Source organism: Octopus bimaculoides, chromosome 19, assembly GCF_001194135.2.
Source record: "Octopus bimaculoides isolate UCB-OBI-ISO-001 chromosome 19, ASM119413v2, whole genome shotgun sequence".
NCBI classification, from domain to species: domain Eukaryota; kingdom Metazoa; phylum Mollusca; class Cephalopoda; order Octopoda; family Octopodidae; genus Octopus; species Octopus bimaculoides.
In genome coordinates, this window is record NC_068999.1 from 52,176,102 (window position 1) to 52,193,589 (window position 17,488).

At 34.8% G+C, this 17,488-nt stretch overlaps 1 protein-coding gene and 1 long non-coding RNA gene across 13 annotated transcripts in view; one reads left to right on the forward strand and one right to left on the reverse strand.

Annotated features, from left to right (window-relative positions):
- The window catches only part of LOC106878179 (uncharacterized), a 6,233-nt gene extending 1,506 nt beyond the window's left edge, over positions 1-4,727 (reverse strand). Inside the window, exons 1-2 of one of the 3 annotated variants that reach the window (XR_001410473.2) lie at positions 3,519-4,727; positions 314-365 (exon numbers count right to left, since the gene is read on the reverse strand). This is a non-coding gene — a long non-coding RNA (uncharacterized LOC106878179). Of the gene's footprint in view, positions 1-313; positions 366-2,455; positions 2,898-3,518 lie in introns of those variants that run through there. The other 2 variants (XR_001410472.2, XR_008266177.1) reach the window with 2 other exon arrangements.
- The window catches only part of LOC106878180 (uncharacterized), a 174,402-nt gene that overhangs the window by 91,423 nt on the left and 65,491 nt on the right, over positions 1-17,488 (forward strand). The window contains exons 1-2 of one of the 10 annotated variants that reach the window (XM_052974738.1): positions 11,089-12,083; positions 14,254-14,334. The exons of 4 other annotated variants lie outside the window; for them this stretch is intronic. The gene's annotated coding sequence lies outside the window, so the exon portion shown is untranslated. Of the gene's footprint in view, positions 1-11,088; positions 12,084-14,005; positions 14,335-14,926; positions 15,216-15,547; positions 15,674-17,488 lie in introns of those variants that run through there. 5 more of the 10 variants (XM_052974740.1, XM_052974737.1, XM_052974742.1 and 2 more) reach the window with 5 other exon arrangements.

The window sequence follows — 17,488 nt, forward strand, 5'->3', positions numbered from 1 at the left end:
ACAAAATTGGTAGAACTAAGCCTCGCATAAATTAATCATGTAGACTATGAAAAAATGTAATCTTTATTTCAACATTAAAAACAAACTAACATTTGTTAATAAGTGCTTTGAAATTGCTTGCTAAAATTGATTCAATTTGAAACACTTTTAGAAAAATGTTAAGGCATCACAGAAATTAAAATTCTAATCGATATCCTCGTCAGCAAAATTTTGAAAGCAGGAAGCAACTGAAAACAAAAACAAAAACAAAATGTTCAAAAAAATATAACACCATAAAGTAAAATATATTCCAATTTCAACAGTGAATACTCACTATAATCAAGGTGTTTCATTTGTTGAACCAGGAGAATTCGTAGAATAATTACCTGGAAAATATACAGAGAGAGCTATAATAAAGCTGAAACACATTTATGATCCAACATACACAACACATGCAGTTTGAATTCTCATAAGTGCTGTACAATAGCAATATGTAAATTTGTGTTGGCATATTTAATGTAAGAGAGCATTAAAATGCTAACTAAAGATAATTATGAGATGAGAGAAAAACGATATTAGAGAATGACTAATATTATCTGCATTTTCCAAGTAAATATGGGAGACAACTTTGAATACAGTTTGTAATTATTCCGACCTCCTCTGAAAACAATAACCTTTACCATAGTTACTGTGAAGTAGCAATGTATTAATTACTAAATAAATGTGTAAGATCGTAAATTTGGTTGGCATAGGAAAATAGAAATTGCTTGGATATCAAATAATTAAGAGATGCCATCTAGGTAAAAATGGAAGCACGTAACTTACGCGTTAAAATTTTGGACTCATGATTGTAAGTTTGTGGTTCTGATTCCTGGATCGGGCAAATACATTGTGTTCTTGTGAAAGTGGAGCGATGCGAAATAAAGTGTCTTGGTCAAGAATACAACATGCAACCAGGTCTGGGAATCGAACTCACAACCTCACGATCATAAGCTCAACACTCTAACCACTGAGCCAATAGCCTTCACACATACATATATATATATACATACATACATATATGTTTAACAGACGTTACTCTCATCGCACTTACAGTGAATACAAGTACTTTTTGTGCTTATACAATACATTCTCTCACTGCCTGCATGCATGTGTATGTGTGTGCATGGATATATGTGTGTGTGTGTACACCAACACCAAGGCGGTGCTTCAGCATGGCCACAGTCTAATGACTAAAAGAAGTGAAAGATACACATCCAACTACATATTTATTATTATTATATTGTACTGTATTGTATTATATTAAATCATATTATATTATATTATACTGACGTTCTCTAGTTGGAGCAACAATGCAGATTTCCCCTACCCCATCCCCCTCTTATTCGTTCTCCCTCTCCATCTCTCTCACTCTTAGTTTAGATATAGGTCAATAACAATTAGAAAAAGTTAGTGTTATCTCTATTTTATATCTAGGTTAAACATTCCATAATCTTGCCTGTACTCCAGTAACATCATACCTTTAACTTCATGTTAGATTTAGTAAAACAAAAAATGATTCAAATAAAGCAAAGTAAATTATTGAGATAGATAGACAGATATATCGATAGATCGATAGATAGATAGATAACTTTCTTTATTGGCCACACAGGGCTGAGAGATAGATAGATGCATAGACAGACCGATAAATAGATAGTCGTCTACGTTCAAGCTTAGGCGAAGGTAAAGAATACGCACACCACCCGATTTCGGCGTTTAGTGTTAGAGTTAGGGTTACATTTATGAGGGTTACGCCGAAAACGGGTGGTGTGCGTATTCTTTACCTCCGCTCAGGCGTGGCTGTGTGGTTAGAAGCTTGCTCCCCAACCAGACGTTTCCAGGTTCAGTCCCACTGCGTGGCATCTTGGGCAGGTGTCTTCTACTATACCCTCGAGACGACCAAAGCCTTGTGAGTAGTTTTGGTAGACGGAAACTGATAGAATCTCGTCATATATATGTGTGTGTGTATCCTTGTATCTGTATTTGTCTCCCACCAGCGTATGGCAACCAGTGTTGGTGTGTTTACGTTCCGCATAACTTAGCGGTACGGCAAAAGATAACCCGATGGAATAAGTACTAGGCTTAAAAGAATAAGCCCTCAATTTTTTTTTTCAGTCCTACCCTGACACAATTGTAATCTACATCACCTGAAAGGTATCTCTGGAAAAGTTCATAAAAAAATAAGTATTTTTTAAAAGAAAGTTATGAGGAAACAAAGTCTAGGCCTTCTGTATAGTTTTCGCTTGTTAAATTTCGCTTACAAAGTATTTATTGGTCAACTAAACACTTACTCAAAAGTGCCACGCGATGGGACTGAACCTGAAACCGCGTGGTTGTCAAGAGAGCTTGTTAACCACACAGCCATGCCTATGTGAGATGTTGATAATTTAAAACTGAACGCAAGATACAAAATAGCGCGAATTTTAGAAATACTGACGAAGTTGTTTAGCCACAAGTCAACCCCGATCGAACCGACAGATCCATGATCAAAAGTATTCTTGCAATGGCTAACCTGCTTCTTTTTTTTTTCTTCTTTTTCAGACACATCCTTATCCAATGTTTTCTTTGACTGCTGTTTCTACCTAACAAGCGACCACATGTCTCTTTCATTGGCTTATAGTTGTCATTAATTACATAGCCGTTGTCATTTTAAAGAGCCTATCCATCTCCATTATGGCTACCACCATAAAATAGAAACACTATTAAATAGCAGCTAGTTATCTTTAAAAATGAATAGTAAATTGGATAAAAAAAAAGGCGGATAGTCACGGCTGGGGTATCTGACTCAAATTTATTATATGCTGGACCAGGTTGACATGAATCTAAATGGCACTCCGTTGGTTACGACGATGAGGGTTCCAGCCGATCCGATCAATGGAAAAGCTTGCAAGTGAAATTAACATGCAAGTGGTTGAGCACGTCACAGACATGCGTACCCTTAACGTAGTCCTCAGGGAGATTCAGCGTGATAAAGAATATGACAAGGCTGGCCCTTTTGAAACACAGGTACTACTCATTTCTGCCAGTTGAACCTATTGGAGCAACGTGAAATAAAGTGTCTTAGTCAAGGACACAATGCGCCGCCAGAACTCGAACACAAATCTTTATGATCGTAAGCCGAATACCCTAGCCACTAAGCCACGCGCCTTTACTAATTATGACTGCGATAGCGAAGAAGTCTCTACATGTCCCGTCGACCAGCTGGAAATAACAACCAAATCTCTATCAAATTTTATACTGCCGTCTTAAAAGGGGTGGTCTAATGGGCAACTGTGGTCGCAGGTAGAAGCTGGGACGTCTTCGATTATACCTCTTGCTTGATCAGGGCTAAACAACAACGCCCTCATTATCATGATTTCCCCTATCAATAACATAATAATCATTTTTAGCCAACATTACTACAACCATTACGATTAACAACAAGCCAATGAGGAAGTCTCTAGGTGGTTACTCGAACGCTAGAAACAACAGCCAAAACCTCTCTTTACTTCATACTTTACCGTTTTTGAAAAGAAAACATTGATAGTGTTGTGCAAGGTATATATTACCCGAAATAAAGTCGGGATGTTCATAGTTGGACTGCCTTTGGTCATAGATCTGTTTAATCAAGGCCAACTTGATGGAGGTTGAACATCAACGATGAATTCTATTCCTCATCACTATCGTCTTCATCGGTAGTTTCAACAGACATAATCAACATGATCATCACCATCGTCATCATTTACCTATTTTCCAAGCCCATGGCCATCCTCTGTTGAGGCATTTTCCAGTCTCTTATACTCTCCCTATTCTCGTCATACACCACCTGGTGATGGATTTCACATCGACCGCATGTGTGTGTGTGTGTGTGGTTGAGAACCATTGGAAAAGCTGAAATAAATAAAGCCATTAATTCAAGCAGAAAAGAAAAGTTTATAGGCCCTATAATAGCCAATGTTGATTTATGTGATAGTATAGGATGTAAAGATCAACAACGTTCCATTAGTTTGGTGTTTAACCATACTGCAGTTCCAGCTAGGACCATCCTTTCATTTTATGTATATCTTACACTGTCGAATGTGACCTGGTTTCTTTTTTTTTTTTTTTCTCTTTTCTTTTTACGACGATAGGAGGATATAAGGATGTGATAAGAGGAAGATTTGGCTGCTGTTTCGACCACATAGAGACTCCCTTTCTAGCTTGACATTTTGTTTTCTAAAGTTCACAGTTTTCTTTTATTCCTCCCAAAGTTTTCAAGAACCAAGCAAACATGTTAAACATTTTCAAAATATAAAGTGATGAACAGAAAATATTCTTTAGTAATTAGTAAATCTTGAATGTAATTTACGGTTCATATTTTATGATATACAGATTCTCAATCACATCAGTCTTCTTCGCCTGGTCCTGGTAGTTTGCTTAAGAAGTTCGTTTCGCAACCTCGTGGATTCAGGTTCCCTTCTACCGCTGGTATCTCGGTCTTCTAATATATAACCTTGGACCGGTTATTATATTGTGAGTGAATTTGCTAGAAGGAAACAGCGAAAGATCGCCCCACGCGCGTTTCTCCTCGCTTGACAACAAGTATTGGTGCTCATGCCCACATTAACTAGCAGTTCGACTAAAAGACCAATAAAGTACCAGGTTTAAATATAAATTCTGGGGTTGATTAGGTCGACCAAACACCTCCAGCCGGTGATGCCCCAGTATGACTGCAGTCCAACGGCTGATCTGAATTAGCTGTTAAATTTTCTGAACTGATTATATTCACTTTGATTTGAGTAACATGTTTCAATTAAAATCAAATACGTGAAAATTGTTGTTTCCAATTATTAAAATATCCATGATTTAGGTATAAATTTACTTGTTTTTACTAAGATACATTAATATATATTTCAAAATAGATCTTTTGCCAAACATATACAACAAAAGATGAAAGATGTTTTCGAAAAAAAAAAAATTAGTTGGCAAATATAAGATTCTAAGATACAGTTTAGGCAATATCTAGAATCATTAAATCGATTTCTTTATTATCGTGTGTAGTTGGGAGGAGGGGGAGCGACATGTGGTAAGAAAAGACAGTTCTCTGTTACCATATCTTAAGTCTACAGTTATAAGAGTAAATAAACAGATAGTATTTCGATTTTTATTTTAGAAATTCTTTTACATTGGATTCGGTCTGCTAGTTTGGTCTACAAAATTTTTTTTTTTTTTGAAAAGCATTGCCATCTGACATATTTAAAGGAGGCTGAAAATAAAGTACTGGGGTCGAATCATTCAACAAAAGGTACTTCAAGGCTGTGTCCCAGCATGACCGCAGTCTAATGACTGAAACAAGTAAAAGGTAAAAGATAGATATTGTATTTATTGAAGCATAGTGCAGGGTAACAAAATTAATAAGTTTTCCTCCTGCTAGCGTGTTTGCAGGCGGGACAGAAACCTACATCTTATTACTCAACTACGACCAGAACCATCTTAGCAGTATTATGGGACCCCTGGTAAAGTATTGCACTAGGGCTCTTTCATAGCACACAGATTATCTTAGGGACCCGACGGTTCTAACTGCGATATAAGTGTATGTGTGTGTGTGTGTGTGTATTAAACAACAAAGGAAATTGAAAGAAGACTGGACAATACAAAACTATCTGTAAAGTTCATAAAAACAAGCAGACACGCACATATACATGTATATACACATATATATGTATACATGTATATATATATATATATATATATATATATATATATATATATATATATATATATATAGTTTAAACCTACATACAGACTCTTCATTTGGTTTTACCGAAGAACCATTATATTCTGTTAGCGATCGATTATTTTAATTTCAATTTTTTTTTGCTTATAAAAATTTTCTAAAAATAATAAAACTTTAAATTCTGTAAGCATGTTATTTAAGTGATATATGTCCACAGATATAAGTTCATATAAATTATAGTGTTTAGTATTTAAAAATAGACACAACTTCGATTCGTTGTTTTGTTTTCCCTTGAGAAATAAAGTTTGTTAGCAATTGTGCGGTGTCACCTACAATTTAAACATGCTTCTGAAAACACTAATGACTTCTACACTTTCTGCACGTTAATTCAACCTAGTGTGCTGTCTACAATATTTGTTATAATACTTCCTCCAAATGATGAAAATCTCGGACAATAAACAAGCCTCTCTATATTATTAATTTCATAAATAGACACAATGATCTTAGACTTGTTTTTAATGTTAGAGATGGAAGAAATATTGGAAGCTGTGGTGTTCATAGCTTTCCTAAAAATATTTAATTGTATAAAAGAAATGAAACAACTATATCCAGGAATCGAAACTTCGTCCCGAATTCGGCTGGTCAGGAGCTTAAACTTTTAAGAGGATGGATCAGTTTGTTTACATAGGCTTCAAACTCTAGGCTAAATTGTGAGATTTATGGTTTTGTTTAATTTTTTTTTTAACCAGACGATTAACTTGGAAAATGGGTAACAAAACCAGGTCGAAGATTTACCGATCTATCGAACGACAAAAACGAGAAGTAATATATTAATTTAATGTGATTTAGTTTTTATTTTCTGATAATCGTAGTTATAAGGTAACATTAAACACTTTAGAGAGAACAACATATAGCTTTTTAGAATTATGTTCTTTCGATAATATATTAACGTTACTCTTGATAGTGAGAGGGCGTGTTAAAAAAAAATCCATGTTACCACGTGGTACCAAATTAACAAATCTTTGCGAGCAGAAAATTATTTTGCTTTTCTTTTCATTAAGTAACTCGAAAACCTAAGTTTATTTTTTGTTAATTTGTATTTTATTATTACAAATTTATTATTGTCTCGTATACATAGTGTAATACTTTTAAATTTTACTTATTATTGACCGTTTTATTTTACACAACGAAATCATAGGAAAGTCATGAACTTAACAAGAAATAGTTTGTCCTCCCTTTGAGATAGAGAACACAAACGCGATATTTATTCAACCGAAATCAATTTTATGTGTTTATATATTCTAGTTAGTGCCCTAAAAGTAGCCTCTGGTAAAACCGACCCGAATCTACAGTCCGATCTCGATTCTCATTGTAGCTATTTCATTTTTAATTACCTTACCAATAAGACAGGAAAGCATGAAAACTACAGAATTGACTATAACTCAAAGATCATGTACAAGAAACTTTATGAATGTCTCTGAAAGTTGTTGTCATTCGAAAATAAGCCAATATTAAATATGTCTGTTTATAATAAACAATTTTCCGTTGATTAGTAGCAATATATATTCATAATTAAATTGCACAAACCCATAATATTCTATGCAGGTTAATAATATGCTTAACACAGATTAACTAGAGTTTGTTAAATAAATCGCGTTGAAACTATTCTATAGGCACTGTAGCATCTCTCTCTCTCATATATATATATATATATATATATATATATATATATATATTCATATATGCAGATATAAACGCACATACGTGTGTGTAATTGCATATATGTATATATACATATATAATGTATGTATGTATGTAGACACACATATAGGTAAATAGCGAAGCAATTAAATAAACTCAGTTTACATATACGTGTGTGCTATACTAGCCACGAAAATCTTTCATATAAACTATATTTTATTTGACATCTATACAAAAACAAGTATAATTTAAAACTACAACTCGCGAATCCTGATAAGGTAAAGATATTGATTGAACAAAAAAAAGACATTGACAGATAATTGTGTTGCTCAAGGTAGGAAATATTTCCTTGTTCTCAAGCCGTGTGCTTGCTACAAAGAGAATTGATGAACCTTAGAAGAGGACGGGTGTCAAAGAATTTATTGTTCCCATTTATTTCGAAATTGTGAAGAATTTAGATAAAATACATTCTTTGGGGTGGTATTTTAAAGGCGGTGAGCTGGCAGAATCGTTAGCACGCCGGCCAAAATGTTTAGCGGCATTCCACTGTCTTCGTGTTCCGAGTTGAAATTCCATCGAGATCGTTGACTTCGCCTTTCATCCTTTCGGGGATGATGAGATAAGTACCAGTTGTATACTGAGGTCGATGTAATCGACTAGCCCGCTCCCCCAAATTTTAGGCTTTGTGCCTATAGTGGGACCACTAACTGCGAGATTCCTGTCTTCACTGGCAACTTCGCTTTGCAGAGGTAACTGGTGAGGCTCGTGAGGGCACTTGGCTGTTCCAGCGCATCTGCCTCGCCATCAACCGCGCCATTAGAGAGGTTTCCCAGCGCCCCCAACTTTTCAACCCAAAGCGGTGAATTGTTTTTTCTTTTCTCTTTCTCACTTTTTCGTTTTTTTTTCTTTTTAATTTTTTTCAGTTGTGTTCTGTTTTGTCCAATTTTCTAACTTAATTTTATAAAACGGTAAATACAGTAATGGCAATAAGATCTAAATTTTAAAATTAAGATCACTTTTAAATAGGTAGTTTGTATTATAAATTCAGAGGCGGTTATCGACGAGTTGATATCAAATGGATCAAACCTTTTTATGACTTTTACTAGAAAAGCTAAGATGCTCTCACATACGTACAGAAGCTGTAAACAAGTGCACGCACACAACGTGCGCGTGCACACACACACACACACACACACACACGAAATGTTTGTGTGTGTGTGAGTCCGTCCATCCATCCATCCATCCGTCCGTTAAATTTAAAGCCAAGTTTAAGAATACCAGCGGCACATTTTTGATGTTTCCTTGACTCAAGACTAAGAGTAGAGTAAAATTTATTGTAAAATATGAGTTGGCAGGTTCGCCTATCGTCCTATACAGACGACGGGCTAATTTGAAGTCCCAGTGAGCTTAAATTTTACTACATACATACATACATACACTAAGCTCCGATGAAGCTATAGGTTGATACTCAAGCGTTCAACTATGAGTGCATTGCATCAGAAACAGCTGTAAGCTAATGAAGTTCACGACATAATTGTTTACCTCGCTTTACGAGACACCGGGTTTACGAGTTTTATGTTATAATAAATATAAAGCGGTTTTTTCAAGCACAGGATCCAAATTCTGAACGAATTGGTACGAATTGGTAACGTGATTGTTGGTATACGTTATGTCTAAAATATACGGATAATCACTGCTTTTGATTTATATGTCTGCTGGATTCATAGTACAGCTCATTCTATTACGTTCTAAATTGTAATTTACATATAGTCATAAACATACATACTATTTTGTCTTCTCATACACATACGCACACAAGAGCGCGCATACACACACACACACAGTTCTTTTAGTGACGCATACATATTTTCTCTCTCCCACATAACTATTTATCACTTCCCCTCCACTCTTTCGCCTATAGTCTGTCATACACTTAAGCGAAGTATCTACTTGCTAGAGGAGAGCTGTTTATATGAGAGCATGTGTGACAATATATATATTGTTGACTGACAGTCAAACACACTGTCACATACATATACACTTTACTTTCTCCTCGTCGCTCACTCATACTCGTGCATGCAATGTCTGAAGCAAACGCTTTTAATGACATACACGCAGTCACGGAGTTTCACTCATTGCCTCTCTCTAAATTGTTCTGTGTGTGGAAAGTAGATAAGTCGATGTGCATTTGAAAACTTGATGATAGTTACACGCACACGCATACTTACACAGCGAATATCTCATGTTATATGTTGCGTGTTAATGGTACAAACGCAAATCCATAGATTTACTGGTTTGATTTCGTCAACAGCTGTGTCTACTCTCAGACCAGCGCCAGTACCACTCTACACGGGTACTTTTATTAACCAATCAACCAATCCACTAATGTGACTTCTTCGTTAACAGCAAAAATAGCAGCGTACAGCATCTCTTTCTTGATCAGTCAGTTGGTGGACTCTTTCACTTATCAACTCAAATACATTGGCATTACAAGCTGCGATTATGCCATCAATTTTTGGACGAATCATGTTCATCGACTTCAAGATAAACACAGCAAAAATAGTTACACCATGCTGGGTATCACCTTGAAGGATTTTTAGTCGAATAAATCGACTCCAGTACATTTTTTAAAGCCTGGTACTTATTCTATCAGTTTGTTTTGCTGAACCGCTAATCTTACAGGGACGTTAATACACCAACACCAGTTGTCAAATGGTGGTGGTGGGCAAACACAGACACAAATAAACACACACACACATCGTATTAATAAAATAGATGAAAGTGTAATAGACTTTATTGGGTACAACATATGTTTCAACCTGTTCTGAGTGTTTGAGTACACCAATAAAAAGTCTCACTAGAGATTTCTTGAGCTGGCTTACATACTGCTATATGTCCATCAAATATATACATATATGTATATCAGCAAAGTTTAGGTTAGGTAAAATATGTTTGTGACATATCTCAACTGCTAAAAGGCAAATTCAATGCAAGTTACCATGGAGAAAATTTTCTCTTATGGTAAAAAAGTGTAAAAACACCATATCTGTCTAGTATCTTCATTTATCAGGTTTCCCAGACATCGATATTTCTAGCTCCTTAGCTGTTATCAATGGGAAATACCTAAGAGAGCCAACTCTGGACAGACTTTATTAAAGCTATAGCTTAAACTGAAATACAGTTAACAACCGGAAGGCCAGTTGACAGGCTTCTCTCAGTTTCTCTCTACCAAATCTAATTACAAGGCTTTTGTTGGCCTGAGGCTATAGCAGAAAACACTTGCCTAAGGTGACATGCAGTAGGACTGAACCCAGAACCATGTGGTTGACAAGGAAACTTCTTACCACACACCCTGACATATATGTAAGTATGTATATGTGTGTGTGTTATATATCAATTTTACTAACCAATTACTTACTTTGGTGCTATATCAACTAATGTCCTCGTTATGCTGAGCGAGAAGAAATAACAGAAAGGAGGTTACCCACTGGTATTTGTTTGCAGTTGTTGTGAGGCATACAGCCAATCCCAGCTTCAGAGTGTCTGTGTGGGTCAATGTAATCTAGAGTGGGTGTATTATCAACGTTTCAAAGTAGGTCAGCTATGAAATCGATGATCCAGATACACTTCATTTACCTGCATTTTACTAACTGCTGCAGCACAATTGTGCAGTACATTTCCACTAGTTTGAGTGTTTTCTACTTCACACTGTACAGACATGATACAAAATATATAAACATATATATAGGAGGAGGCATGGCTGTGTGTTAAAAAGATTGCTTCCCAACCACTATGTGGCACCTTGGGCAAATGTCTTCTACTATGAAGTGAGTGCTGATAAGTTCTTGGCTTTGGGTAAAAGAAAATGTAGGAAGCTCAGTTAATTATGATTTTATTCAACATATTCTCCTCTCAGATTCACACATTTATTGCAGCGATCCCTCAGTTTTTCTAAGCCCTGTAAAAAGAATTTGGAAGACTGGGCCTCCAACCAGGCCTCTGTGGCAGTGATCACATCTGAATTGGAGTTAAATTTTGTTCTCTTAAGATGTTTCTTCAGTTGTGGTAAGAGGTGATTATCGGAGGAGGCCAAGTGAGGAGTGTAAAGTGGGTGGTCTGCCAATTCAAAGCCAAAGTCATGTCTTTTCCATTGAGATTCATGTGCTGTCTGTGCTGGCGTATTGTCCTGCAAAAGCAGAGCACAAAGAAAGAGATGAAGCCACTCTCTCTTTGGAAGAGAAATTAATTTTGGTATTGATAGAAAAGCAGTAAAGACCAGAAACAGTCAAGTGGAGAGGGATAACGGGTTTTGGGGGTAAAATCCTAATCTCCTATATCGAAAACATAGGAATCTGAAAAAATTTCGGGAAAAAAAGGGTGGGGACGCAAATGTAAAAGATTTTCTCTTCCAAAGAGAGAGTGGCTTTATCTCTTTCTTTCACTTTTACATTAGAATGTATGGAGACACTATGTTGTCACAAAAAATGTTAAAACTTTACTAACTTCATCGATCTGTGACTAAACCTGGATTTAATTTCATTTTATACACACTTTGCTATCTCCCCTACAAATACCCAGACGTAGTTAGTTCTTCGGGACTTAACAATCATGGCTGAAGTACAATTTTGGAAGTATTGTTCAAGTTTTTCTTATTTTGGAATTAAGAAAGGTATGTAAAAATAACTTCTTTCACACACACACACACACCTCCTAGATAAAACTTCAGTATGAATTATGCTATTTCTTGTGTGCACGCGCAAAATTACAGCTCAACTTGAATTGAAATTACCTTTTTTAATTCCGTAATTCGTGTTTGTAATGGGCGTATTTAAAAACGTGATCTTATATATAAACGTAAAAAGTTCTGTATGTGCGTGTGTATGTGTGTCCCACCACCGCTAGAGAACCGGTGTTGGTTTATTTACGTCCCCGTAACTTAGCGACTTTAAAAAAATAAGTACATGGGTCGATTTGTTCGATTAAAAACTATTCAAAGCTGTAACCCGTCATGGCCAAAGTAATAGATAAACAAGTGAAAGATATAAACTAAAATATAAATTGTTTCAGAGAGAGAGAGAATTTATACATGTGTGCAGCATGGATGATTATGTAAACATAATAACTTATTATTTTGAAAACGATGAGTTTTATAAAATAGCTTTTCTTAAAAATTAACTTTTATCAAGACAGCATTTTTTGCAGTAACCCCAGGGTTTCTAGGAACCCACCTCGAGAAAAATTGGAATTGAATAAGTTAAGGGAACCAGCCACGGCACAAATATAGAATACTGGAATTTTGCACTTGCTAATTTTTCTTATTCTACACCGTTGGTCTTGTGAAGGAGAAGGAAACTCAAGCCGTTGTGATGTTCATGGATTTCTCTAGACTAGTGATTCTCAACCATTTTCTTTCTTTGTCTGTGGACCCCTTTGGTTAAAAATTAATTCCTCTTATACATTTATAATGAAATATTATTAACGACTGTATTACAAAAATAAACAAAACAAATTTAATATTTTGTGAATTGTACAATAAGCAATTTATTGCACATAAATTTTAAGAACAAAATCTTATACGGAGTCCCAAGGGCTATGTGGACTCCAGTCGGGAACCAATGCTCTAGATCAGAGGTTCTCAACCAAATTTTTGTTTTTTTAAAATTATCTATGGACCCCTTTGATTACAATTTTGTTTTACTGGGCCCCATAACCATTTAGTGTTTAGAAATTAGTATTATAAATACTTCTTTCAATATTCTTGTTTTATTTTTCACCCATTCAATTGTGTAGGTTTGCATGTAGAGAACATGTTTCTTGCGATAAATACATCTCAAGCAAAACTTATTCATGGACCCTTAAAATACTACTGTGGATCCACAAGTTACTGTTTTGCTTGCGTGGACCCCCTGAACTTTATATGGACCCCAGTTGAGAACAACTGCTCTAAGCCTTTGGTGTGGTAATTGAAGCCAATCAATGTTTGACCACAGATTTAAGATAACCAAATTGCATTGAAGATAAAATGGGAGAAATTAATATTCTGAATAATTTTTTTCATCAATCATTTTGCATAATTCGATGTCTCGAATAAGTTTTCTGAGATCATTTTAAGATTTCTTAGTCAAATTTATAACTACCATTTAGTTTCGAAAGCATATAATTATTTTCACAGAAAATCAGAAAAGACCAAACACACTTCTTTCAATCATCCGATTTCGTAAAAAGACTCTTTGTACTTTTTTGTTTAATATTTGGTGCCAAAACTCACGTCTACTTGAATAAGCATCCACCAAAAGCAATATAATTTATATATTTACCTCCCAAATGTCGTTTTATTTTTAATCTAAAATAAACAAAAATGCATCAATTCTAGTTTTTAATTTCATGCTAAACATTTTTCTAATGCTTTCTGTTGTGGGTGGTTTAATTGTTATGAATGATAAAATTATAATAAAGACGTAATGTTCTTTCATTTCGCCACTTTACATTGATGGAAAGGTTTTGTAAGTACCTAATTTTTTGATAATTTTGTGCAAGGTAGAGAGAATTATCTGCAATTCACAAAAGAGAAAGAAGTGATTCGGGCGTGGTCGCTTGGACCTCTACTCCACCACCATTTGTACACTCACAGCACCGAACGCTTGCATCTATACACACACACACGCATTGATAAACAGATACACCAGCTCGCTAGTTTTATATCTCATCTTGTATATTTGTTCATGAGTAAGTGAAATATATCTTATTGTATATTACAATAATAGGCCACAACTAAAAAAATATCGTGCATTGTTTACGAAACGTTAACTTCTACGCGTATCTCTTTATTTACTTGTAAGAATTTGGCTGGACTTTCAACTACTTTAATCGACTGTAAATGCACCACGGAAGAGTTTAATGTAACATATCTATAACTAGATGTAAGTATCCCATATATTGATTTTAAAAATACATTTTATTATGCAATAAACACTTTACGATCAATATACGTATTAATTCAGACGGATATAGATACATATATCCCTTACTGGAAAAAGTACTTCGATAAGTATTTTGTTATTATTCGACTAGAGCCATTCTTAATATATAAACTTAAACTTGACTCCAAATGGCAACTAGTCACGAGTAACAAAACGATTAGAATATTGTCCACGTTGTTTAACTATAATAACGATTTTTAACCTATTATTTTATTTGTAATTGTCTATTAGTATAACGACGACATAAAATTGCAGATGTTTTTACGGCCCGTACTTGTGCTAGAGCTAAATGTTTTACGACAAAAATGTTTTCCTCTGTTTTTGTACAGTTGTAAATATAATAATATATTAGTCTATTATAAACAAAAGCATATATATGTATAAACACGTTAAGTTTGGTCAAATATAGTTGAAATTTTTATTTTTGTTATTAAAATCTATTTCCCAGTCGACAAAAGTTGCAGGAAAAGAAACCTTGAATCACACTTCAGGCAGGATTTTTTCCCCCTTTTTCTTCTCCAAGTATTGTGACTTTCCTCCTTGACCACTATGATCGTTAACATCATACATACTAATGAGTAAAGCTGTAGTAAGCACAGCTACTACTGTGACTATCAATTGATGAAGCAGGAGTTTTACTGATGAGAGAGAGAGAGAGAGTGTGTGTGTGTAAGTTGTTTCGACTCGCTAAACTAAGTTGTACCATAACAAATCGCTGCAACTTTCGTGCAAACCTAGAGAGGGAGAGAGAGAAGAAAACATCAAACGTCTTTGATGTTTTTTCAAGTGGTTTATTACTTATTTATCTGTAATAAGTAAAGGTATGTTGTTTATTTATATTAGAGATGCAAATAAGACAGGCTCGCATGTATGTGTATATACACATGGGCGCGTGTGTGTATATATATATACGTGTGCATGCGTGCGTGATTAAATTCATTCACACACGCATTCATACATTAGTTGTGAAAGAAGCAACTTGTAAGTAATCTTTAATTTTTCATCTTTGGGCGTTTCACTGTCTCGTTAGAGGTTATTATTATATTTCATTAAATATGTCACTATCATGAGTTTCCACAGCGAAATGAATAAAAACATCGGTAAATATAAACGATCTCATAACAATAACGAAGTAGTTAGCGCTAATATGAAATGCAAATATTTTATACAAGGTGCTTGCTAGGTCATGTGATGCTCCACGTGGCTCTCGCCGCCAAGAGGAAAAGATTTCCCAGACTGCAACATAAAACGCGCTCTCTCGAAAGATGGCGGAGAACTAGTGAGTAATGACTTTAGCTTATATTGTTTCACCTTATTTTCTTGATGGAAGTGTCCCACACCGTGGGGATAGCTCCAAAACGATCTTTCAATTGTTTATCTAGGTATCTGAAATGGAATTTTGCGTTGGCATAGGCGCACGACTTGTATTTATTGGTGCCCCGACGGAAGTTCTCACTCAATCGTGCCAATAACTCTTAATTCATACCTCCTACGTTTAAAAATTGCTATCATTGGCTTATATTGTGGTTAATTTTTGATATCGTTCCTTGCTATTAACGTTTTCCTTATCTTTTTATGTATACCAAACTGGATCTGCATCCATTTGAGAGAGCAGCGAAGGTATCTTATTTTATATAGTAAATGCATATAGCGTGCCTCCAAAACTCATCCCCCCCTCCCAGTCGAGGTTACAATCTGTTGTTCTATGTTCATTTTGTTTTGTTTTATTTGTCGCATATTTTTTTTAGCTATTATTTTTTGTTTACGCAAATATCGCTTTGATATATATTTATATACTCCTTTTCTTTGCATATCCGAAATAACCTCCAATAAATATTAATTTTCTTCTGAAGCATAGTTTTTTTTTTTTCCGGGAAAGTCTGCATTTGTAAACAATTGGAGATACCCTTTGAAGTTATATATATTTTAATGCTTTTTCTTTTTCGAATTTTTTTTCTAATGTAATTTCCTACACAGATAAGATTCATAACATAAAAATGACTGCTAGTTTTACTATTATTCAATGCAGTAGTGATAATTATTTACTCTGTTGCAAATTGTTTTACTTCGTTTACTGTTCGATGTTGATTGTTAACCACATTTCTATTTATTTGTTTTTATAGTTATCAATCAAGTCGATATCGTTTTTGTTATGATAACAGGAAACTGCTTATGTTGTTGTCGTCGTCATTGTGACCTAGCCATCACCGATGTGAATGGACTCGGGAGTTCTTATGAACACTTCTTTAATGACGACAGTTAAGTGTGTTGACTTTAAGACAGTTTTTGGAATTATAAACATACTTTTGGTTTATTCAGACATATGGAGCACTGTTATACAATTATTTAAGAAATTTTCTTGTAAAATACACCCCCGGTAATGTACTTTTAGATCACCCGTCAAAATGTTTTCAACAGTAATCGACTTTTATGTTTCATTTAGTTTCTATTTAAATAATAGACAATTATCACTTTAAACTTCATTAATACTTAATGCAAATTATTTATAAAGCGCATCCTTGTATGTTACTGATATTTAGTTTTCTGTTTATATTGCACGGAAAATTCTAGTATATCCGAGCAAGTGAACATCCTTTAAGGAATTTCTACGTCAAATTTTCACTTAGCAATCTTAAACCGATATAAAAGTTATAGTTTTTATAAAAACTTCAGTGCATGATCGAGTGTTTTAAAACGGTATGAATTGTTTTAATTCAAGCTAAGTCGCGCGTGAACTTTTTGATGGATGAACTATAACTTGCATCCATTTGATGGATGTAGAAATACTTTCCTTTGCTGGAAAATAATAAAAAAAAAAAAACATCGGTGAACATAAACCTGTAGTTGTGCTTTGTTTGAAACGTTTAAACTGAAGAAGAAAACAAATGTTTTGCGACGAAAGGGGAGAAATTTTAATGTAGTGTAATGAGAATACCCATGCAATGTTAGGAAAACTTTAAGGATGTAAATTTTACAAAGATTGAATGCTCATTACTAGAGATAACGTCATTGCTTCTGGTGATACCGTTACGAATAATGCAGAATATTCCAGCAAAAATAAAGTATATCTGTAATGGCAGCTTTAGGAGCGTCC